Source organism: Macaca fascicularis, chromosome 10, assembly GCF_037993035.2.
Source record: "Macaca fascicularis isolate 582-1 chromosome 10, T2T-MFA8v1.1".
NCBI lineage: Eukaryota > Metazoa > Chordata > Mammalia > Primates > Cercopithecidae > Macaca > Macaca fascicularis.
This window is the reverse complement of record NC_088384.1, coordinates 14,927,342-14,953,252: the sequence shown is the minus strand read 5'-3', so window position 1 is coordinate 14,953,252 and position 25,911 is coordinate 14,927,342. Positions and strand designations below refer to the sequence as shown.

Below are 25,911 nucleotides of genomic sequence, written 5' to 3'. Positions count from 1 at the left end.
GGTTGTGCTGGCAATGATTAATAAAACAGTTGCTCCTTTTCCAGCAGAATTGAAATACCATCTCTGCCACGTGTTACATTCTCATGAATACTTTGATATAGTTCTGAGCTGTCTGTTCTGTTCCACTGATCTGTGTATCGCTTCCTCACCAGCACCATTCAGATTTGATTATAGGGGCCTTAATATGTTCTGATCTCTAATAAGCCAAGTTCTTCCCCCATATTCTTCTCTTTCGCAGGATCTGGTTGTTCCTGGCTCTGCATTCTTCTACATGAACTTTGAGCTGGTTTTATTCAATGGTGTCTTATATCACCCCTGGATCCCAGTGCCTGAGATGGGGCCAGACATTCAACAGAGGAGCAGGAGATGTTTGTTGAATCTTGTTGATGCTGTCATACCTCCCCAGTGCCTCCTATCCCCCCACCCCCAGGACTATTGGATGTTAAATAGTATTCAAACCAAAGATAATATGTAAGTGTGTACATAGCAGACAAATGTAACTGAATGGAGGAAGCTTCAGAGGCCTTTAAAGCAAAGAGAGAAGTCGCTCCTGTATTCAACACATGTTTATTGAGCATCTGCCGTATGCTAGACCTTATTCTTGGGCCTGGGGATATAGCAGAGGCCAAGGGAGACAAAAGTTCAATTTCAAGGTGTGACAATGGTAATGTGTTAATTCTTTTTAGGTGAGATAATGATATTGTGGTTATGTTTAAAATAAAGAACGCTCAGCCAAGTGCGGTGACTTAATGCCTGTAATCTCAGCAGTTTGGGAGACCAAGGCCAGAGGATTGCCTGAGCCCAGGAGTTCAAGGCCAGCCTGGGCAATACAGTGAGACCCCATCTCTGCAAAAATTACAAAAAAAATTAGCTGGGCACGGTAGCATGTACCTCTAGTCCCCGCTACTTGGGAGGCTGAGGCAGGCGGATCTCTTCATCCCAGGAGTTTGAGGCTGCAGTGAGCTGTGATCATGCCACTGTACTCCAGCCTGGGCAATAGAGTGAGAGCCTGTCTCTAAAGAATAAATAAAATAAAATAAAAAATCTTTACCTTTTAGAGATACTTCCTGAAATATTTACAGGTAACATTTTGTAAAGTCTGTAATTTGTTTCTAAATAACCTAAAGTTGGGGGAAATGGATGAAAATACAGATGAAACACAATTGACCATAAGTTGGCAATTATGGAAACTCAGCAATAGGGATTTATTATACAGGTGAGTACCCCTTAAACAAAAAATGCCTGGGACCAGAAGTGTTTGAAATTCAGAGTTTTCGGATTTTGGAATATTTGCATATCATAATGAGGTATCTTGGGGATGGGATCAAAACATGAACTCAAAACATGAAAATCATTTGTGTTTCATATGTACCTTATAGACATAGCCCAAAGGTGATGTTAGGCAATATTTTAAATAATTTCGTGCATGAAACAAAGTTCATGTATTTTGAGGTCAGGTGTGGAATTTTCCACTTGCGGCGTCCTGTTGGTGCTCAAAAAGTTTTGGAGTTTGGAATATTCTGGATTTCAGATTTTCAGATCAAGAATGCTCCACATGTACTGTTTTCTCTACTTCTGTCTGTACTGGAAATATTCCATGATAAAAAAAGTTTTAGAAATGCATACAGAGCTTATTATGTTCCAGGCATTGTTCTAAGTGCCTTACGTCCGTTCATTCATCAAATCTTCAAAATGGCCCTAGGAGGAGGGTATCATCATCCCAGTCTTACAGATGAGAAAAGTGAGGCCCCATGAGATCCAGTCACTTGCCCAGGGTTAGTCTCAGTGAGTGAGTGAGAGAGCTCCCTGGCCCCACGGCCTTCCTCTCAAACACCATGTCCTGCTGTCTTTCCCATCTCCTACTTATTCTAGTGAGCCTGCAAATGGACAGCTAAATGAGATGGGATTCTTTTTTTTTTTTTTTTTTTAGATGAAGTCTCGCTCTGTTGCCCAGGCTGGAGTGCAGTGGCCCCATCTCGGCTCACTGCAACCTCCGCTTCCCGGGTTCAAGTGATTCTCCTGCCTCAGCCTCCCGAGTAGCTGGGACTACAGGCGCAGGCCACCATACCCGGCTAAATTTTTGTATTTTGGTAGAGACGGGATTTCACTGTGTTAACCAGGATAGTCTTGATCTCCTGACCTCGTGATCCGCCCGCCTCAGCCTCCCAAAGTGCTGGGATTACAAGCATGAGTCACCACGCCCTGTCAAGATGGGATTCTTTCATAAAGCAGGAAGGACTATAAAAGATACAGAAGGTACAAAACAGGGAGAGAGAAAGGCTGGTAGTGGGAGAAGGTGAGACTGAGAGTGAAGAGATGGTGTCCTCTTTTGGGGGAGGTGATCGGAGAAGGCCCCTCCAAGGAGCTGAGACCTGCACGGACATATGGGAAAGATGTTCAGACGGAGAGGCTGGCCAGTGCTGTCGCTGAGCTTGAACCAGAAAGGATCACAGTGGGCAAGGGTGAAACCTGTTTGGGCACAGCGGCAGGCCCCAGATCTCACTGCAGGCTGTTATGAGGTGTTTTTAGGTTCAAAAAAAGTGAACTGAGCCATCTCAGTAAGATCATAATGATTTATTGGATTTATAAGCTCTATGATCATTTAAATACATTTACCTACATTTTGTGGTGCTAAATTCATCTATAACAGAGGAGTAATTTAATTCTGAAGCCAAATTAACTGCTCTTTGCCTTCTCGCAAAGTCACCCACTCTTGATTTTTTTTTTGCATAACTTAATTCAATTTTTCTGCCTTGCTACATTTTCTTCAGCTCCTACACATTTTTTGGGAGGTGGTTATAATGTTATTATCTTATTATTAGTCACTAACCAGGAATAATTCACTTTTCCAATTGATCTATGCTGCTTATAAAATACCACATCAACTGGAAGCACAGTCTGGTTAGTGAGTTCTGAGAGCCAGTTTAGACAGATCACTGTGTGTGGGACAGGCTGGGCCCAGGTGATGATGACCTCTGATGAGCTGAATTTACCTGTGGTCAAATGGTCCAGGTGTCGGAAGAGTATCCACAAGCCAGATTCTCAAGGGTGAGGCAGGGGTACCTGATTATGTCCAACTCATGTTGTGTGCTGAATATTTTACACAGTTCCTGCTAGTTTGCATTTGTCCTAAATAAATTTCTGACAATGTCAAGTTCAATGGATTCTCTAGATAAAATGTCCCTGAGCACCATGTTTCCCTTGAAAAGATGGCTGGCTACACATGCACATCTGTAGTGTAGCCTTCACACAAACCACACTTATTTGGGTAAAGTAGAAGTGTGTATGTGCGGGTCAATAGATCCTTCTGCCATCGTGACTTAAGCCTGGGGAGTGCTAATTGTGCATGAATGGGGTTTTGGGGCATAAACAATTGCTTGGTTCACGTTATGGTAGTATCAGCCCTGAAGCTGTGTATTGGGAGAAGAGAATGAGGATGGAGCATTAGGTGAACAAAAAGGAGAGGCTATAAACTGAAGCTTATTCTTTGGGTAAGAGCAAGTCAAATTTATTCATGAATGGCTGTTCCTGGCCTTTGCTTTCCTGCTGTCATCTAATCAGGTTTTCCTGATTCTTGACGAGTTTTTTGAGAACTTAGGGATACAGAATCAAAAAGAAAGGGGGAGAAAGAAATGGGCAAGAAACACTCTACTTAGGGTTCAGGAGAAGGTTTTCAGGGTGTTGGAAGAAAGGGTGGGAGAACCATAGGGGCGACGAGGGAGGCAAGTGGGAATAGAAATTTTAAAAGATATCGCTACAGATAATCTCCAATCCGTAGAGTAACCTGGTGGGCTTTGCATGTGGCTTTGACCAGTCATTGGCCCTTCTGGGTCTCCTCATCTCCCCATCTCTCAGAACTTGGACCCCAGGAAGCCAAAGGGCCTTTGTAGTGCTCACATTCAGATGTCGAATGGCATCCTCAAACTATGCTTGGTCCAGGGCTCTGGAGAGATCTGGATTCCTATTGACTCAGAAAATTACTCAGTATTATTTTATCTGGAGTAAGCCCCATCCCTCTTCTGCGCCTTGATTACTCTATTGGCTCAGCAAGGACACGGAAAGAAACACAGGGGACTCACAACGTGATATTCTCGAAGTTGGGTTTCTTTTTTTCTTTTTTGAGACAGAGTCTTGCTTTGCCTCCCAGACTGGAGTGCAGTGGCGAGGTCATGGCTAACTGCAGCCTCAACCTTCCAGTCTCGAGTGGATCCTCAACCTACCAACTAGCTGGAACTACAGGCACATGCCAGCACGCTCGGCTCATTTTAAATTTTTTTTAATTTTTTTTTTTTGAGACAGGGTTTTGCCATGTTGCCCAGGCTAGTCTCAAACTCCTGGGCTCGGGCGATCCTCCCACCTCGGCCTCCTGAAATGCTGGGATTACAGGCATGAGCCACCCTGCTTGGCCCAAAGTTATTTTAATAAAGGAATTCCATGGTGCAGGGTAGACAGCTTCCTTCCATCTCTCGTATGTAAACTACCTCCTTTTCTTGCTCTCCTTTTCCGCTGAACCATTGTCTCCTTCTCTCCTCCTCAGGAGGCTGGATGGGGACACATTCCATGAGCGACATCTTACCAGAGGGTGGCCATGAGCTTCATCACGTTCCGCAACTGTTAATGACCCACTGGCGCTGGCCCTGCTACTCTCTGCACTCCTCTCTCTGTGCCCCTTCTCTGGGAAGAGTCCTTGAAGCTCTGCTGAGAACGAAACCTCTTATTTCAGCTCATGTCAATCTTGGGATTTTCCCACCATGTTCGGATTCTGGCTTGGAGGTGCTATCTGCTGTTGACTTGGGACGTAAACCAAGCCGTTATTTGCCTCTTTTGGTTAGTTATGTTAACAAGCTTTCGGGACTTGTTCTTTAAGATTCCCAAGTCCTATCGTATGATGATAGGTGCTGGAACCAGACTGGTTGGGTTCAAACTTTTGCTGTCGCTAACTGGCTTTGTGAACACATGTCAGTTACTAAATCTCCTCATGCCTCAGGTTTAAAAATATGTAAACAAGGAGTTCTAGTAGCACCTGTGGGCCTTAGTCAGTTATTGCTACAGAACAAACCACCCCCAGACTTAGTAACATCAACAACTACTACTGTTTTTTTCATTCATGCATCTGGAGAGAGGCTGGGGAGGAGGAGGCTTGGGTTTGGCTTATCTAGGCAGGGTTTGCTAGGCTTGGCTCTGAGCTATGGATTAAGCACAGGTCTTCTCCATTTGTCTTTCATCTTCTTTGGGCCACTGGCTACATAAGGCATGTTCTCATGGCAAAGAGGAGAATTAAAGGGAAGTCCTTTTGGCCAAAGCAAGTGAATGGGAGAGAAAAGCGTACGCCCCTAGGGAGAGACAGAGGGGAGTGAATTTTTGTTGAACAATTATCCTAACTACCACATTGTTGTGATAGCTAAATGATTTAATAACTTTAACAGGCTAGTAACAGTACCTGGCATGGTGTAAGCATTCAATAAATAACAAACATTGGTAGGGATAATATCAGTACTAGCGGTAATATGAATATTGGCATTTTAATAGTATATGCACACCTCAGGTAGTCTTTTCAAAATATACATTCACACTAAAGTGTAAATGTCTGCTAGTATAACACAGACCTCAAATGTGTATGTTTAACAGAAGCAGTTAAGCCAAAGAGGTGAATGCATGAGGGTAGATTTTGGAGACTCAGCAAAATCTAATGACGAAGAAAGGGGATTCTGGAGTAAGCCAAATTTGGATCAAAATGCAAACTCTGCCACTTTTTTTGCTGAGTGACCATAGGCCAGTTTTTCACCCTCTCGGTGCCTCATAGGGTAGTGGGAATTTGATAAGCTGTTGTAAGCAAAGCAAGTCAGAAAGCACCTGGCCCGTAGCAAAGCCAATAAACACCCATGGGTAAAAAGGTCTGGCGTGGAGGGAGGAGGCAGCAGAAGCCTCTCATAGAACCCCAAACCTTGCCGGCAGGTGGTGAGCTCACCTCTGCCCATGGGTCTTTCCAGTAAAGGTTTATTAAGCACCTACTATGAGCAGGCATATGCTATGGAACCACAGATTCACTTCTGCTCAATCCACTCATTTCCACAGTTCACTTGCCTCATGGTAAATCTGGCGGCAAGTGAGTTCCACTGGATCTTAGATACAGTTATTAAAATTAAAATTAAAATGGCCACACGAGGGTTCTGTGGCAAAGCAAGTTTAAGAACCTGCACGAAACAGCTGAACAGGTTCTATGGCTGCGGGACTTCGAGCCTCGCCTCGGCTCCTGTGCCTGATACTCTCCCAGAGAGCGATGCGGAAGGCAGGCATCCAGACTTAAGTGACCACAGAACCCAAAAATCTGGAACCTGACTTTGGGAAACAGTGCTCTAATTTCTTAGCATCTCTCCACCCCCACCCCTCCTTGCACTGTTACCTGCAGGCATTCCTTCCCACCTTGCTGGTCCCCGTAGCCCCATTCCTAGTCTCTCCCCTCCCTCGGGAAGAGCAGTAAGCTTTCCAAGCTTGCATCCTTCACCCGGGCGGCACAGTGTCCCCCACACAGGATGAGGGGCTCTGTGCCTGCTATTTGCTGGTTTCTTTCTTGGGATGTCTTCTTCCTCCCCTGCCTGGCAAATCCTGTTCATCCTCCATGTCTCTGCCCCTCCAGGCAGCCTCCTGCTGTCCTGGTCTGGGATCAAAGCCCCTTTTCAGATACTCTTGGCCTCCACAGTGTTGCAGTCTCATACCTAATTACTGGCTGGCATCTGTGAGCTTCCTGCTGTCTCCTTCCCCTCCTATTTTGACTGCCTTGAGGTGGGGGCAGCAGTGCAGCCCTGTGGTTAAGCTTTTTATTTTATTTTATTTTATTTTATTTTATTTTATTTTTTTTTACAGAATCTTGCTCTGTCGCCCAGGCTGGAGTGCAGTGATGCCATCTCGGCTCACTGCAACCTCCACCTCCAGGATTCAAGCGATTCTCCTGCCTCAGCCTCCTAAGTAGCTGGGGTTACAGGTGTGCATCACCACGCCTGGCTAATTGTTTTGTATTTTTAGTAGAGACGGGGTTTCGCCATGTTGGTCAGCCTGGTTCCGAACTCCTGACCTCGTGATCCACCCGCCTCAGCCTCCCAAAGTGCTGGGGTTACAGGCTTGAGCCACTGAGCCCGGTCAACCCCATGGTTAAGCTTACATGACTGTAGGGGGCTTTAGATCCTGTGTGACTCTGGGCACCTGCCTGTGCTTCAGTGTCCTGCTCTGTGAAATGAGAATAACAATTGTAGCGCCTCATAGGATGTCATGTGGAGGGAGAAGCAGCCTTTCTCTCCATTTCCTGCTTTCCTTATGTGGGGAGGTAGCAGAATGAAATGGAAGGGGCTCAGACCTGGAGCCTGGGTTTGAATGCCGTTGTGAGACAAAGGGCGAATGACTTCACCCCCTGAAACCTCTGCTTCCTTCTCCAAACTATGGAATGCTTCCATTTCCATTTCTATTGCATGGGGTTGAACTAATAATCTGAGGCTATGCATCTATAGGAGCTGACAGAGTAGGTGCTTAATAAATATTTGGAAAGAAATATATAGACTGGCACTCAGCACCACAGACCTGTGACATGCAACCCGCTGGGCTCCCTGAAAGCCTTAGTGAGGAGGCATTTAGAGGACAGGTGAGTCTATTGCTTCATTTCATAGATGAGGAAACTGACGCCCAGAGATGACCAGGACTCACCCAAGGGTACACAGCAAGTAGGGGTTAGTAGATCTTAGATAAGAGCCCAGGTCTTCCTGACTTTCAGTCCAGGGAGATTTCAGACCCTCTAGATGGAACTCAAGACATCTTGGGTTTGGAGAGCCTACAGGGATAGTAAACCACAAAAAAGGCCAGGCACAGTGGCACATGCCTGCAATCCCAGCACTTTGGGAGGCTGAGGCAGGAGGATCACTTGAGCCAAGAGTTGGAGGCCAGCTTAGGCAACAATGCGAGACCCCCATCTCTACAAAAAAATGAAAAACAAATTACCTGGGAGCGGTAGTGTGTGCACGTAGTTCCAGCTACTTGAGAGGCTGAGGCAGGAGGATCCCTTGAGCCCAGGGATATGAGGCTGTAGTGAGCGATGATTGCATCACTGCAATCCAGCCTGGGCAACAGAGCGAGATCTTGTTTCAGTCAATTAATCAATCAATAGATAAAACCACACAGATAGCAAAAGAATGGGAGTGTAACTATTTCTGACAGTGCATTACACTAACTGGCTTTAGTTTTAAAATGATCAAATACATTCTTTTTTCCTTTTGAGACAGGGTCTCACTCTGTCACCCAGGCTGGAGTGCAATGGTGTGATCATAGCTCACTGCAGCCTCAACCTCCCAGGCTCCAGCGATCCTCCCACCTCAGCCTCCCAAGTAGCTAGGACTACAGGCGTGCGCCACTACACCTGGCTAATTGATTTTTATTTTTGTAGAGATGGTGGTCTTGCTAATGCTGCCCAGGTTGGTCCTGAACTCCCGGCCTCAAGTGATCCTCCTTCCTCAGTCTCACAAAGTGCTGAAATTACAGGTGTGAGCCACCATGCCTGGCCTAATTTCTTCAGTGTTTCAGTTGTCTTGAGATCTGCAGTATCCTCTTTGCTTTCAGCTTAGCCTGAGCATGATTTGAGGGTCACTTACCTCTAGATGCAAGTGTCCGGCAGGCACCCCCCTATCCTGTGGCACAGTCCAGTGCGGACAGCTCTTTTGGGCTTGGGCCTGCTCCTCTTGGCCAGGTGTGGTGGTGAAGGGAGATGTAGAGAAGCCATATTCCCTGGACCCTTCTCTGGATGGGGCACAATGCTCTGTGCTTGCCCCCACACCAGCTAGAGGTTAAGAGGGCTCCCTTGGGGTCTGAGTCCCAGGATCACCATGCACCAAGCCATATGACCTTGGGAAAGCCACCTGCTCCCAGGCCTCAGTTTGCTCATCTGTCAAATGGAAGGGATGCTGGCATTTCCGTCAGTGGTGTTGTGGGGATAGGATAGAAGGAGATAAGGCAGTTGGGGCGCTTCGCAGAGCACATGGTAATCAGAGTCATCAGTATTGTTTCCTTTAATTGCAACTCCTAAAATCAGGATCCAAGGGACCTCAAAGACACACCCAAGGTCTTTGGCCTCAAACTGGGAACGGTTGTGTTACCCTTTTCTCTCACTCTCGTGGGCCTCATGGCTCATCTCCATGCTGGGGCATTCTCTGGGCATTGCGAAAGGCACAGCGTTACTCCCTGGCATTTGCAAAAGCACCTGGCATGGGTGTGGCGTTTCACTGTGTATAAGCCCCTTCCTCTGCCCAGTCCCTACCTACCCCTCACATACCTCTAGCACTTTACAGTTTGTACTCATACAGCATCTGCCAGGCTTAGGATGCCGACCCTTGGTTTATAGAGCACACAGAGGCCCGGAGAGCCACAGGGAGCCCAGGGAGCCATGCGGGCCCCAGGCTTTGCCTCTGGGCAGCCCCACGGGCGGTGGTGCAGTTCTGGCTGGGCTCCAGTCCCCTCGGGCTCTACCTCCTTGTGCTCCCTCTGTGTCCTGCGGAAGATGAAGTCTTCCTGAGCGAGGCTCGGGAACGCTGCCACTGTTCAATGAGCTAATGGTGAAATTGGAAACTCAAGGGCTGGAGGCAGAGAATAAAAAAAAAGACAAGCTTTGATTCACGGGCAGCAGGATGAGTGAATGGGGAAGACTCATCCTGCGGTCATCAGAGGAAATGCCTGGGTGGCACGTCCTTCGTCCTTCTAGCAAAGTCTGTCCTGGAGAGGGGAAGGTCATGCAGGTGGCAAGCTCAGTGCCTGGTGGCAGCCGAAACCGGGACGGGGAGGCGAGGGAGTGGGCTTGGGGCAGACAGACCTGGGCTCCAATCCCAGCACTGCTGCAATAGCAACCGTGCCCCCCTCACCTGGGAAGCAGGGTGATGGTGTGTGTTACCGCAGGGGTCCCCTAAGTAGAGTAAGTTAGCTGGTAGAAGCCGGGCACAAAATAGATGTTCACAAAATAAAAACCCCTGGAAGCTTCTCTAGTAGACCAAAGTGGAGACAATCTATTGTCTCCTTAGAAGAGGGGTGAAAATCTATCAGCTGCCGCCTCCGGTCCTGAGTGAGTGATTGAGCTATTTCGACAGCCCAGGTCTGATTTCTGGTGTGGGGTAGCCAGCTGGAGTCAAGAGAAGGTTACTAGAGGTAATCACTCACATTACCTTTAGAATGAGCCATTGGGCCCGAGAGAGAGAGGGAAAGGGTAACACAACCGTTCCCAGTCTGAGGTCAAAGACCCTGGGTGTGTCTTTGATGTCCCTTGGATCCCTGGTTTGAGGAGTTGCAATTAAAGGAAACAATACTGATGACTGTGATTACCATGTGCTCTGCTTTGGTTTTAAAACGGTCAAATACATTCTTTTTTCCTTTTGAGACAGGGTCTCACTCTGTCACCCAGGCTGGAGTGCAAAGGTACGATTATAGCTCACTGCAGCCTCAACCTCCCAGGCTCCAGAGATCCTCCCACCTCAGCCTCCCAAGTAGCTAGGACTACAGGTATGCGCCACTACACCTGACTAATTGATTTTTATTTCTGTAGAGATGGGGGTCTTGCTAAGGCTGTCGAGGTTGGTCTCGAACTCCTGGCCTCAAGTGATCCTCCTGCCTCGGCCTCACAATGCTTTATCTCCTTCTATCCTATCCCTGAAACACCACTGACAGAAATGCCAGCATCCCTTCCATTTGACAGATGAGCAAACTGAGGCCTGGGAGCAGGTGGCTTTCCCAAGGTCACATGGCTTGAGGCATGGTGATCCTGGGACTCAGACCCCAAGGGAGCACCCTTAGTCTCTAGGTAATCACACACATGTCTAGCAGGTTACCATGTGTATTCTCGCATAGTCTCTCTCATTTCTTCACATGGACTCATTGAGCTGGGTGTTATGATCGCTGCAGGTGAGGTCGCTGGGATCTGTGGGGCAGAGACTTGTCCCAGGTCACACAGCTTGCAGATGATAGCACTTGGCCTCCAGTCTGGAGCTCCTGCCTCCAGTTCCTTGGTGCCTTCTCATACTGCATCTTAATTTGGAAGGAAACGGAGTCGCCTGGGAGAAGGGGAGGAATGAAATTAGAATGTTAGCAGGAGAATGTTATTGTGCCTTGAACAGTTTTAGAAATTCCTCCAGATCCTTCAGACCAGTGAACTCACCTGCAGACACACTTTGTGATAGAAAGGCAATAGGCTGCAGCGAGAAAGTCTCCGACTCACCTGTTTTTTTGTTTAAACTTCAGATTCTCAAATTAATAGAGCTTCCTCCGTGTGCTGGGAGGACACCAAGCAAGCTTCCCAGCCTGGAACTGGGAGATAATAGTAATTAATGGAGCCAGTTTGTGTGAGGAACCTCAGCTTGTGAGGTAAATAGGAAAAGATTCTGTTCTGGTTTTTTTTTTTTTTTTCCTAATAACTGATCCCCTGTGCTCTGTTGAGCTTCGTTTTTCTTGCTGGGTAGCTGGTTTCCTCTAGGACACCTCATTCGATAACTTTCCAGTCACTTTTAGTTATTAAAAATAACAATCTTGTTTTGTTGTAAGACTCAATCCTGTTCATTTCGAAATGGCAATCTCATATGAAACTGGGTGCTTCCCTCTGGAGTATGTGTGTGTGTCTGTGCCTGTGTGGGCATGTTCATGTGTGTATGTGTGTCTGTGCGTGTGTGGGTAGTATGTGCATGTACATGTGTGCATGCATGTGTATGTGTGTGTGCATGTGTGTGTGAGCAAGTACATATGTGTATGTGTGCCTGTGCATGTGTGGGCAGTGTGTGCATGTACATGTATGCATGCATGTGTATGTGTGTGTGCATGCGTGTGTATGGGCATGTACATATGCATATGTGTACATGTGTTTGGGCACGTGTGCATGTACATGTGTGCATGCATGTGTATATGTGTATGAATGTGTGCATATGGGCATGTACATATGTGTATGTGTACATATGTTTGTGTGGGCATGTGTGCATGTACACGTGCTCATGTACACGTGCACATGGATATGTATGTGTGCGCCAGTGTGCATGTGTGCATACATATGTGTATGTGTGCCTGTGAGGGGGTAGTGTGCGCACATGTGTGCACATATGTATATGTGCGTGTGCACATGTGTGGGCATGTTCATATGGGTACGTGTGCCTGTGTGTGTGTGGGTAGTGTGTACATGTACATGTGTGCATGCACGTGTATGTGTGTGTGCATGTGTGCATGTGGGCATGTACGTATGTGTATGTGTGCATGTGCTTGTGTGGGCAGTGTATGCTTATGTACATACATGTGTGGGTAGTGTGTGTACATGTGTGCATGCATGTGTATGTATGTGCATGTGCAGGTACATAGGTGTATGTTTGCATTGCTTGTGTGGCCACTGTGCTTATGTACATGCATGTGTGAGCAGTGTGTGTACATGTGTGCATGCATGAGCATGTACATATGTGTATGTGTGCATATGCTTGTGTGGGCAGTGTATGCTTATGCACATGCATGTGTGAGTAGTATGTGCATGTACACATGAGCATTCATGTGCATGTGCAGGTACATATGTATATGTGTACCTGTGCTTGTTTGGGCAGTGTGTGCTTATGTACATGCATGTGTGGGCAGTGTATGCATGCACATATGTGCACACGTTAAATGTGTGTGTGTGTGCACGTGTGCATGCATGCATGTGCAGTTCTTGGGATCTTGGAAGATGCAGCTTTGGCTCAAATTCTCCCTTTTTATCCCAATTCTCTCAGACAAGTGGGACAGTTCTGGCTCCCAGAGCCCCTGATCTTGATAGTGGGGTGGACCTTGGCTTAAGTCCATACCACCTACTGTGATGTCCACCCAAGCCACAGGAAACATATGAGTCCTTGCCACACCAGACAGCGGTCACCCTCCTCTCTGCCCTGCCATCTCCACTGTTGCTTTCTCCACGCACCACAGGGTTGTTAAAACCTGGTGGCTGAGGGCGCATTGCAGGCTTAACAGCTCGGAGTGGTTGGAGACTTGCTCATGGTTCCTGACCTGGGGAGGGGCAGGTGAGATTAGGTGTCAGGCGCTCCTGGTCTCATAGAAAGACAGTGGGGCACTCTGCCTACTTCCCTCAACACCTCTCTTGCATCTCTCCCTGGTAAATGCTGTCCTATCGGTTTGGTGTCTCTTGTCGCTGGAGCTAAGGGAAATCCTAGGACTCCAAGAAGGAGACCTTCTTTGAGATGGCTCTGGAGGATTTAATAACTTTCTTCTTCCCAGTGAAACTCTGGGGTGGGAGGAGCCCCCAGGACCTCCCAGCATCCTGTTACATGCAGTCCTATTCACAGAGCCCCTGGACAGTGCCTTCTCAGGACGCTCACCGCAGGTTTCATAACCCTCATTTCACAGATGAGGAAGCGAAGGCTCAGAGACACAAAAGAACTTGTCCAAGGTTACATGGGCAGCTAGTGGCAGAATCGGGATTTGGATCTGGGTCTGCCTGTCTTCAGAGACCGAGGAGTCATGGACGTTTGCTGTTTAGGGTCACCCAGAGTCTGTTCCTCCTCCTTCTAGTTCCAGTACCCTAATGTCTTTTAGAGTCATTGCTTCTTCCCCATCGGGTGCAGTCTTGAGGTCCAGTCCATTAAGGCCCCCTGCCCTCCCTTAGACACTGACCCAAACTGAGCTCATCAGACCCTCTGTCCTGGACCCCGAGCCAGGAACAGAGAGCAACAGGGACAAGCACCCCATCCCCAAAGAGAGAGAAGCAAACAGCAAAGAGCAGTCATTCCAGCCTTGGACCGACCAGGCCGTTGAGTAGCTCCAGCTTCCCAGGCTTGGGAGCTGCTGCAGTTCCTGCCCATTTTCAGGTCTGGGTTTTCAGATCCCACTCAGTGGGCTAGCCAATATCCTCCAAATAAATCACCCCACCCCTATTTTATCTATTTATTTATTTATAGACGGGAAGTTTTGCTCTGTTGCCCAGGCTAGAGTGCAGTGATGTGATCATAGCTCACCCCTACTTCAAACTCCTGGGGTCAAGCAATCTTCCTGCCTCAGCCGTCCTGACTAGCTGGGACTACAAGCATGCAGCACCATAGCCAGCTAATTAAAAAACTTTTTTATTTTTTTTTTCAATGTTGCCCAGGCTGGTCTTGAATTCCCGGCCTCAAGTGATCTTCCCACCTCGGTCTCCCAAAGCATTGGGATTACAGGCGTGAGCCACCACACCCGGCCTCCCCATTTTATTTACTTCAGTCAGCCACAGTTGGTTTCCATTGTTTGCAATAAAATAATCCTCTCTGGTACCCTGAGCGTGGTGTTGGGGGATCCTGCTCTTTGCCTGCTGGGAACCCCCTCTGTTCTCTGTGTATTGATGAATTATGACATTGAAGGCACTCAGAACAGGGCCTGGCTTTCAACAAATGACTCTGTCATTCTTATTACTGTTCTCGTCTTGGGCTCCAGTTCACATCAGGGTCCAGGCTGGGGTGTGTGGCCAGGTCTGGCCCTCCCAGGCCTTGGGGCTGTTAGGATCCCCATGAAGCCTGAGCTCACAGGTCTTGGTTTGCTTTCTACCAGGCAGATGCTCGTGCGGCGTCAGATGGGCACTCACCACAGCTGGCATTAATTGACCATGTGACCGCCTGGCAGCTGCTACCTATGCTGTGTTCCAGGGGCGTCAGCCAGGAAGGGCTGGACTCGCCATCCTCCCCAACTGGTGTTATGAAGTGTGATGATCCTTATTGTTCTGAGCACCTACGATGTGCCCGGCCCTTTAATGATAGTAAGGGCAATCCTAATCATAAAAGCCACAGCATCAAACATTGTCACAGTTCGTTTTTCCCAGCATTCTTATGGGGAGGCGTGTGCCCATTTTATGGATGAATAAATTGAGGCCGAGGGACATTGCTGGGAAAACATGGAAGGTGCTTGGGTTCCAGTTGGTGTCTCAACATTAGCAGTAGTGCTGGCTGGTTTCTTTAGATTTACTTCAAGGTAAACACAAAAGTATTTGATTTTCTAAGACAGCACAGCTTGATCAACATGAGAAACACACGCACTCCTATTAATATGGCTTTGATTATGCTCTTTGCAAAATATTCCTGTCTCTATTTTATATTTCCTTCACCTCCTCCCTGTGTCATGTCTGGATCCTTGGGGACAAATGGGAACATCCTCACGCATGCTGGCTATGCACAGATGACTCCCAGATTTCTGGTTTTTTGTTTGTTTGTGTTTTGTTTCTTTTTGAGACAGTTTCATTCTTGTCGCCCAGACTGGAGTGCAATGGCGCAATCTCAGCTCACTGTCACCTCCGCCTCCCGGGTTCAAGTGATTCTCCTGCCTCAGCCTCCCAAGTAGTAGGATTACAGGCATGCACCACCATACCCAGATAATTTTTGTATTGTTAGTAGAGATGGGGTTTCACCATGTTGGCCAGGCTGGTTTCGAACTCCTAACCTCAAGTGATCTGACAGCCTCGGCTTCTCAAAGTGCTGGGATTACAGGCGTGAGCCACCGCGCCCTGCCAACTCCCAGATTTCTATCTCCAGTACAGCCGGTTCCTGCATCCTAGACGGGCTTCTCCAACAGCCTTCTTGACACCTCACTGGGATGGCTGGAAGGCACCTCAAGCCCCATACATCCATACTCTTGGGCTCCCTCTCTCCCTGACTCTGCTTCTCCCACAACTTCCTTCGCCTCACAGGCTGGCAACTCCATCCTCCTTACGCTCAGTCCAAAGCCCTGCAGTCATCCTTGGCTTCCTCTCTTGCTCTCTCACCCACATCTCATCCATTAGGAAATCAAGCATGGTTCAGGAATTGGTCACCTCTTTCTCTTCTACCACTTCCACCCTGGTCTGAGCCACCATCCTTTCTTGCCTGGATTACCCCATTATCTTCCTACACTGCTGCCAGCTCCTATACCGGCCCCACCTTCATCCCTTCCCCATGCAGAGACTGGATGATCCTTTGAAGACAGGAGTCAGACTGTGTCCCCTATCTGCTCAAGCCTGGGTTATGACTTCCATTTTGCTCAGGGTAAAAGCCAAAGGTATAAGGGCCCCCAGGACCCTCCTGATCTGGCCTCAGGTCCCACAGCACTCTTCTGCCTGCTCTGCTCAGCCACACTGGTCCCTTGCTGTCACCCCCTACGCCAGGCTGGCTCTTGCCACAGGGCCTTTGCACCAGCTGCTCCCTCCTCCCTCTCGCTACGCACACAGCTCACTTCCTCATCTCCTGCGAGTCTGCTCAGTGAGCTCCTTCTTCCCTGACCACACTAAGATTGCATTGTCCACATCTCACACCCTAAACCCTTCCTCTCCCTCATGCTGTCCCGCTTTTTCTTTGTTTCACAGCAAGTATCACCTTCTGATACCCTTATGGAAGGATTTCACTTATCTACTTCAGGAGAATTTCCTGAAGGTGATTTATGATTACTATTTGTTGTCTGACTTATGTCAGCTCCCCCAGGGTGAAACTCTTTGCCTGTTTTGTCCCCAAATCTCACAAACTTCTGGAGCACCGCCTTGCACGCAGTGGACACCCTGTGGATGAATCCCCAGTAGTTTTCCTTGTATCCTCAAATTTCTCCCTGACACTGGAGCCACAGAGCATCATTTCATGCCCTGTACATGGCATCATTAGAATCTGCAGAAAACAAGAATGACCCTGCAGTGGAAGCTGCTGGCTCGGCTGTTGTTCTCACCTTTGGGCTCCACCCATGCCAAAGCCCTTATAGGCTCCTGCTCTGTCACACCTCAGGGCCTTTGCACACGCTGTACCTCTTTCTGCCCAGTGGACTCTTAGGTGTCACTCAAAGCCCTGGTAAGGTGTCACCTCTTCCCTGAAGCCCTCCAGGACACTCCCACCCTCTTCAGTCTTGGGAAACACTTAATCCCTCTTCCTTTCCTGCAGTGACATACCTATGGCATTTCTCAGTGTGTGGGTCCCAGTGTCCCCCTGGGTCATGGCTCTGTGTCCATTGCACCATCAGATTGCGGGCTCCTTGAGGGCAGAGGCTGGGCTCTTGCTCTGTGTCCTGACCTGGCCTGGGGTTTGGCACAGGGCAGGTGCCCAGTCAGTGTTTGTGGGGAGGACAGAGTAAACTTGACACAAGCCAGGAGATAACAAAGGTGGTTGTGAAGACCTTTTCAGGGTCACTGGCTGGTGGGGAATGAATACTGTCTTATTATTTGATCATTTATTTATACTCTATTTTCAAATAGGATTGGAGACAGCCTGAGATGAAAGGCATAGATACAGCAAAAATGAAGCTCTGCGTCTTGAGTGCCTCCTCTTCCTCCTGGTTCTTCCTCCCTGGCTATAAACATGCCCCAGTCTCTGTCTTCTTAACAAAAGTGCCCTGAACCCTCCAGCAGCTCTATGGCCCTCTGCAGCCCAGGCTTTCAAACCAGGCCTGCAGCCATTGTCTATGCTCAGACCCACTTTCTGAAGCTGGAGTCATCTTATTTCTGCCCCATCCCCCCAGTAAACCCATCGTAGCCGGAGCATCGGGTACTTTTATGTTACTAATACTACAGACACATTCAGATCTAAGTCACTGGAGTTCTGGGTAGCCTCGGGCATTTTGACCCCTCTTCCCTTCTCCAACCCCTTGTTTCCCTTGGCTGATGTGACGCCACATTCTTGGGGTCCCTCCTAACTCTCTGGTTTCTCCTTCCCACCTCCCGTTCTCTGCTCATCCCGTAAACATCTATGAGCCTTGGGACTCCCTCTCTCAACCCTTCTCTACTCCGCTTTGGGAGGCCAAGGCAGGAGTTATCATTTGAGCCCAGGAGTTGGAGACCAGCCTGGGCAACCTAGCAAGACACTGTCTCTACAAAAAAATTAAAATTCAAAAATTAGCCAGGCGTGGTAGTGCACATCTATAGTCCCAGCTACTCGGGAGGCCAAGGTGGTAGAATCTCTTGAGCCTGGTAAGTCGAGTGTGGCAATATGTCACGATGGCACCACTGCACTCTAGTCTGGGTGACAGAGTGAGACTCACTCCTGTAATCCCAGCACTTTGGGAGGCCGAGGCAGGCAGATCACCTGAGGTTGGGAGTTGAAGACCAGCCTGGCCAACATGTCAAGACCCCATCTCTACTAAAAATACAAAATTAGCCTGGCGTGGTGGCACATGCCTGTAATCCCAGCTACTCGGGAGGCTGAGGCAGGAGAATCACTTGAACCCAGGAGGTAGAGGTTGTGGTGAGCTGAGATTGTGCCATTGTACTCCAGCCTGGGCAACAAGAGCGAAACTTGCTCAAAAAAAAAAAAAAAAAAAAGGAAGAAAAGAAAATGTTGAGCTCTTGGCAGTTTGTGAATTCCTCTCCCTTGACCTTGGGACAGCAGCGTGATTGTGACCATTTGACAGATGAGAAAACTGAGTCTTCAAGAGGTTACAGTGGTTTGCACAACATGACTCATTTAGCAAGTGCTGGCTCTGGACAGTGAGCCCAGGTGTTCCAATTCCCAGGCCCTGCCTCCTTCCTTTCGGTGATATGGTCTTAAGAGAGTTAAAGAAGTGGGTCGAGAGAGCTCAAAAATAAGCCACTGGGCGTTTGAAGTGTGCATGCTTTGGGCTTCCTCTTTCTTGTTTTGCTTTTATTGAAATTTTGCAATCTTAAGCTTCCTAAGTCTTGGTTTCCTAACCTGTGAGATGGGAACGATGACCTCCCGCCCCTTCCTGGGCTACTGTGAGGCTTAAACGATGGTGGATGTAAAGCACTTAAGAAAACTTCTGGCACACAGTAGGTGCTCAATCCATGTCAGTCCTCCTTCCCTTTGAAGAGCCTGTCTGGCTTTGAGAGCTGGTGACATATGCCCACTGTCATGCAGTTGATTGTGGGTGATGGATTTGACCATCAGCCCTGCTGCAGCCCCAGCACAGGCTCTGAGAGCCAGCCAGAAGGCTGAGTCAGTTCTCTGGGTGAGTTCCTATGCTCTGGCCACGAATTTATGGAGGAGGATCCAGTCACACAGCTGCCTTCTGGCCGGGATGTCCCTGCACAGTCCCTAGCAGCAAGGCCACCCTGAGAACATGACTTGCGATGGTGTCTGATTCCATCTCCTAGCCACATCTCCAACTCCTGGGTTCAGCCAACTGGCAGGTATTTCCTGGACTCAGGAAATGTGAGAGAAGGAAGCCTGTCCCTGCCCACCTAGAATTTACTTATCAGTATCATCATTTGTCTGTGCTCTTATGGGACCTCACAACAGAGTCTCAAGGTGGGTGGCATGCTCTTCCTCTGGACAGATGAAGAAAAGGATGCTCAGAGAGGTAGGGTGACTATCCCCTGGTGATAGGATAGTAAGCGGACAGGCTCCCCCAACCCTGCTCTTGTCCAATGTGAGCACAGATTCAGATTCAGGGTCAATGACAGCCAAGTGAATTGAGCCTGCATCCCTTGATGACCAGAGGGAGCCAAGCCCCCTTCTCTCCTCTTGCTACTGAATGGACTTTATGTAAGGCAGAGAGGAATTTGTACTGCATTAAGCCCCTGAGCTTTGGGGGTTTATCTGTTTCTAGAATTACCCAAACTAGTCCTGGTGGTAACTGCAGAATGAAAAGAGAATTGCTCAGGAAAACTGTGTCGGGTGAGAAAGAAAGGGTGAGGGAGGGAGTCCCAAGGCTTGCAGATGTTTATGGGATGAGCAGAGGACCGGAGGTGGGAGGTAGAAATCAGAGAGGTGGAAGGGACCTCAAGAGTGTGGTGTCCAGGAGAAGCAAAGAGTCCAGGAACCACTGCACCTGGCTAGCATTTTCTCTGTTTAAGCTGCTGCAATCTCCCACTCAGATGCTCCTTAGGGGTCGTCTATGGCTTACTCTGTTCTTCTGCAGTCTCTTCTCTTCACAGCAGCCAAAGGAAGTTTTTGAAACAGAAATCAGATCATGGTACTTCCTTGCTCAAACTGTTAAATGGGTTCACATGCATTCCTGACACCCTGTCCCTTAGCTTCTTTTCAGCCCCTGGCCACCTTTTCACCTTTTTGTCACCCTGTGCTGCTGCTGCTGCTGCTTCTTCTTCTTCTTCTTCTTCTTCTTCTTCTTCTTCTTCTTCTTTTTTTTTTTTTTTTGAGATGGAGTCTTACACTGTTACCTGGGCTGGAATGCAATCGCGTGATCTCGGCTCACTGCAACCCCTGCTTCCCAGGTTCAAGTGATTCTTCTGCCTCAGCCTCCCGAGTAGCTGGGATTACAGGCACCTACCACCATGCCCAGCTACTTTTTTATATTTTTAGTAGAGACGGGGTTTCACTATGTTGGCCAGGCTGGTCTCAAACTCCTGACCTCGTGATCCGCCCGCCTCGGCCTCCCAAAGTGCTGAGATTACAGGTGTGAGCCATCGTGCCCTGTCCACCCTATGCTTTTTCTTGTTCAAAGGCCTTTGCATATACTCTCTACTCCGCTTAGAACATACCTGTCTCTTGCTCTTCAACTGGACAGCACGTCATCCTGCTTCAGATTGCAAGAGACATATCACTTTCTCAGAAATGCATCTTTCTGCTCCTCTATCTAAATTAGGATCCCTGGGTTTCTCTCCTACAGCACGCCATCTCTTTCACGCTGCATGATTTGCCATTGCATTTTTACTTGTTTGTTTTTTAACGTCTGTCTCCCTCTTAGAATGTAAGCTTTGTGAGGGCAGGCACTACCTCTGCTTTGCTCACTGTCAAGTCCCCAGCCCCAGCACAGTGCCTGGCACCAAAAGGGCACTCAACACTTTTGGTGGAACGAGCAGAGGTGTTTGCTGCTGTTTCCCCAGTGTGCCTGATCCTGCCATTCCATTCTTGTGCTAGAAAGGGTGCAGCCCCAGGATCCAGCATGTAGGAAGGAGAAGTGCCCTCATGAAGGCCCTTCCTGCATTCCCAGGTCCCAAGGAAGTGCAGGAGGAGGGAGGGCCTCTTGCACCAGCCCTCTGGTTCCAGAAGAGCAGCCGGCCTATCTCCCTCGCCTGCCACAGTCCCAACTTCCCCTAGACAGCACGGAGGCCACCTCTGCAAAACTGGGCCCCAGATGACAAGGTTCTCCTCTCACCGGGACCACTGGGACACAGCGCGACAACTGACCTATATTAATCACAAGTGCTATTTGCCGTCTTGGTTCCCTCCCAGCCAGCATCAAACCCCACCCTGCACAAGCATTTCCATCTATCCAAGGACGTTGTAAAAATAAAATGATCACAGCCCGGCCCTCGGGGAGCCTCGGCCTTACAGTGTGTCCTGCTCCGAGGCGGACAACATTCACAACCCAGTTTGAGGAGGAAAAGCAGAGAGAAGGAGGAAAAAACAGGAGAGGAATTTGCAGAGGGGAAGAGGGTAAGGCAGATCCTCAAGAGCTTGAAGGCATGAGGGCAGATGAGATGAGAAAGAGAGAGACAAAGTGGCAAAGAAGAGGAACGAGAGCAACACACGGAGAGAAGAAAAATTAGCAAAAGAGCCCAGGGGAGATATCAGGGAGCAGGACTAGAATTCTAACAAGAACAGTGGAAGCATTATAAAGAACATTAAAGAGTCCTGGAAGGAAATTAGTTAAAAGGAGAAGAATGGGATGAAAGGAAGAAAATAAATGAAAAGCAAATAAAACAGACTCTTCTGCCCGCCCCCTAAATGAGATCGGGCTGTTTGCTGAAAATAGAAGCAGAGGAAGTGAAACAACCCAGGAATAAACCAAGGCTGAAGGCTGGACAGTTGGGAAGGAAGGGATGATGGGTAAGACAGAAAGCAATTCGAGGCAGACCCAAGTGACAGCTGGGGGTGGGGGCGGTTGGACGACGACTGGACCGGCCCTTGAAAGCTGGTTGGTGTTCTAGCCATGCGCCAGGCATGTCCAGTCCTCAGAGGCCCGGCTCTGAGGCAAACTCTTTCCTGGACTCCACACCTGCCCTGCTCTTCCCTGCCCTGCCCTGCTGGGAGTTTTCAGTCCCAGGAGGGTGGCTGCTGGTTGTTCAGGAACAAACTGTTCTCCTAAGGCCCAGGTCAAACCCATTGACTCCATTGCTTCTTCTTCAACCGTGCCCTCAGAGGCTCTTGGGCAGCCAAGCGTTCTGTCTGGGAACGTATAGTCTCTCCCGGGTCCATCCTGGAGATGCACATTTGGACAAATGCACATTTGGACATTTTGTCTCCAAATGTGCCGTAAAAGAAGTCAGTGCACTCAAAACTGCCATCCTTCTGTCTCCCTTTACTAATTCACTATTCAACAAGGTTTAACTGAGCACTTAGTATGTGCCAGGACTCCGGTGAATAAGACAAAGTCCCTGACCTGCAACATTTTGAGTTCTTCTTTCCTCCCATCTTTGCCTCCTTCCTTCTTTTTGGCTCATATTCACCCCTCCAGTGTATCAGTTATTCTTGCTGCATTGCGAACCACCCCAAACTTACTGGGTGCAAACCAACACCAATCATTTGTGATTACATCTCTCATGCATCGGCAGTTGACTGGGCTCAGTCATGTAGTTCTCACCAGGGTCTTTCACTCAGTCACAGTTAGATGGGGGCTGAGGGCTAGGGGCTGGGGCTGAAGCTGGTTTGAAGGCCTCCTCCCTCATGTGTCTGGTGGCTGGGAGCTCACCTGGAGCTGACAGCTGAAACTCCTAAGTGTCCATCACCATGTGTTCTGGCTCCCTTACTGCATGGTGACTGGGTTCTAAGGGGTTGTGGTGCCTTTTCCGACCTACTGTCAGAAGTCACATAGCGTCGCTGCTGTTGTATTCTATTGGGAGTACTGCTCTGCTCTAAGATAGTCATAGAGATCCATCCAGGTTGAAGGGGAGGGGACACAGACCCCACCTCCTGATGGAGGAGTGGCAGTGTTCCTTGCAGGACGAGTATGTGGGAGCATCTTGGAAAATACCATCTGCCGCAATTTGCCTTCTGGCCACAGCTATTCACGATGATTCATACCCACCCCTGTTATGAGCTGAACTGTGTCTCCCCAAAAGTTCATATGTTGAAGCCCTAATCCCAGTACCTTAGAATGTGACTGTATTTGAAGACAGGTTCATTAAAGAGGTGATTAAATGACAATGAGGTCATTATCATGGGCCCTAATCCAAAATGACTGTTGTCCTTATTAAAAAAGACTAGGACACAGACATACACAGAAAGAAGACTGTGGGAAGACACAGGGAGGAAGCAGCCGACTCTAAGCCAGAGAGAGACCTCAGAAGAAACCAACCCTGCTGACACCTTGATCTTGGACTTCCAGCCTCCAGAACAGTGAGAGAATAAATTCCTGTTTGTTAAGCCACGCAGGCTGTGGAATTTTGCTATGGCAGCCCTAGCAGGTGAATACGTGCCCCTCATGCAAAACCTGTTCATTCCTTCCCCTCAAGATCTGTATGGCATCTGCTCAAAGGCCAAGATCCAGCCAGGTGCAGGTAGGAATGCATCTCCTCAGGTGGCGTTTCTTGGGTACAGCTCCTTGAGTGCCACTCCCATTCAATAGGAAGACCTGTAAGCTAAAGAAGTGAGTTATCTGCCCTCCTACTCCTACTCCACAATGGTGGGTCAGGCACAGGAAAGCTATTAACACCATAGGCACCCCTAAACTAAAAGTGGAGGAGCAGGAGACACACAGGAGTCACTGGTCCAGAGCAGTTCTGAAATCCATCTGGCTCAAGTTCCATCCTTCCTTCAGGACTTGATGAAATCTCTGCGGCTCCATGTGCAGAGAAGCAACAGGACTTATCAGCAAGAGTGTAGGCTTTGAGACCAAATAGGCCGTGTTCAAATACTGCTCTGTCAATAAGAGAAGCTAAAAAATGAACTATTATTTTCGCATGTTGTCAGTTCCTGGAATAGTCCTCAGTCCAACTGCCTGGGAAAGACTCCCCACATGGCTCCTTACTCTGGCCTCTGGGCTCTTGGTTCTTTCCTCTGGACCACCCTTGGGTTTCCATAAAAAATGTCCAGTGTTTGCAGCTGAGCAGTTTTTCTTAACCTGCTTTCTGCCCATGGAGATTTTATGGTCCAAAATCTCCCTTTTCATTTGGTGCCCTCTCTAACCCTTTAATTCAAAGCCGAAACAGGCCCTTTAAAAATTGTATAGGTTTCTTATCTTATGAGTCAATTTATAATCCCTTCCATTAGACAAAAGTCATACCCACAAATCTCTTTTTCACCTTGGGCTCTTGGCAAGACTGCCTTTATGATTCTTAGAAGCTCTATTATTTAACAGAAAGGGTCTTCAACATATGCTGTTAAGATCCTTAGAAGGCCTTTGTCTGCTTGAAAAGGTCTATGAGGTACCACCTTAAATCTTTCTAAGGTCTTAATAAAAGGCTTTATAGTTATGTCCTTGGATTCATCTTTAAACTATTTTCCTATTAATGACCCTGGCTTTAATCTTTGCCTGGAAGACATTTCTTATTCTGAGAAGGAAGAAAGTTTTCAAACCAAGGAAGTCTTGGTTCCTTTATATTTAATAGTTAATTTTTTAGCTTCCCTTATTGATAGGGCAGGATTTGAACACAGGACTATTTGGCCTCAAAGCCTGCACTCTTGCTGATAGGTCCTGTTGCTTCTCTGCACATGGAGCCTGCAGGGATTTAATCAAGTCCTAAAGGAAGGATGGGACTTGAGCAGTAGATGAAGGGAGGGCATGGCAGGCAGGGATGCCACATGGATGAAGACACAGAAATGGTAGGGAATGCAAGGTGCATTAGGGGACAGAGGCAGCCACGTGCACGATCCCTTTCCATCCCTCTCTCCCTTGTTTTGTCCTTCACACATTCGATTCCTACTTCCATTCCCTTATGACCACTGTTTATGTGCTTTTGTAGCACAAGCCCTCTGATATCTTCCACACTACACTCCACCCTTCAACCGGTTGGCTCACGTGAGTTCCGTCTTCCCTGAGAATGCCTTTCCTCATCTTGTCCACCGGGAGCATGACTTACTTATCTGTCAAGGCCCAAGATGACTGTCACTTCCTCTGTGACATTCCATATGAGTTGGGATATTCTAATGGTTGTAACAACAATGCCAAATGCCTCAGTGTCTTAATACAAGAGTTTTAGTTCTCACTCAGTTGAATGAGAGTTGGCTGTGGTGAGGCAGGTGGGCTCTGCTCCCCAGTTACATGGGGTTCCTTCTGTCCAGTGGCCCCACTGTCCTGTAGCACAGAAGTTTGCAAACAATGACCCGTTTTTGTAAATAAAGTTTTATTGAGACTCAGCCTCACTCATTCGGTTACACGGGCTGCTTTAGCACTTTGATGGTAGAGTTGAGTAGCTGCGACAGAGACTGTGTGGTCCAGAAAACAGAACATTTGCCCTTGAGTGTTTACAGAAGAGGTGTGCTGATACTTGCTCTGGGATTGGTAAGTCTGGAAAGAGATTGTGTGGAGACTCCTCTGGGAGTGATGCTGCACATCACTTCCTCCCACACTCCACTGGTCACAGATGGTCACATGACCCCAGCAGGCTACAAGGAGGCTGGGAAATGTAGTCTTCCTGGATGCTCAGGAGGAAAATGAAGCAGGTCCCACAGACACATAGCCTTGTCTGTCCATTTACTTCGTAAATAGCTACTTAGGCTGATCGTGGTGGCTCACGCCTGTAATCCCAACACTCTGGGAGGCTGAGGCAGGCAGATCGCTTGAGTCCAGGAGTTTGAGACCAGCCTGGGCAACATGGCAAAACCCCATCTCTGCGAAAATACAAAAAATTGGCTGGGTGTGATGACACATGCCTGTAGTCCCAGCTACTTGAGAGACTGAGGTGAGAGGATCACCTAAGCCCGGGAGGTCAAGACTGCAGTGAGCCGAGATCATACCACTGCACTCCAGCCTGGGTGACAGGAGTGAGACCCCATCTCAAAATAAATAAATACATAATTTTTTTTAAAAAACTACCTAGTTCACGATGGCTCTAGTCTGGAATTCACCTCTTTGTGTTCTTTTCAGTTTGTGCTTGTTCCCCCG

At 48.2% G+C, this 25,911-nt stretch overlaps 1 long non-coding RNA gene across 3 annotated transcripts in view; it reads left to right on the top strand.

Annotated features, from left to right (window-relative positions):
• The window catches only part of LOC135965428 (uncharacterized), a 60,407-nt gene that overhangs the window by 13,281 nt on the left and 21,215 nt on the right, over window positions 1–25,911 (top strand). The window contains exon 2 of one of the 3 annotated variants that reach the window (XR_012418779.1): window positions 239–1,623. The exons of 1 other annotated variant lie outside the window; for it this stretch is intronic. This is a non-coding gene — a long non-coding RNA (uncharacterized lncRNA). Of the gene's footprint in view, window positions 1–238; window positions 1,624–25,911 lie in introns of those variants that run through there. One more of the 3 variants, XR_010578357.2, reaches the window with a different exon arrangement.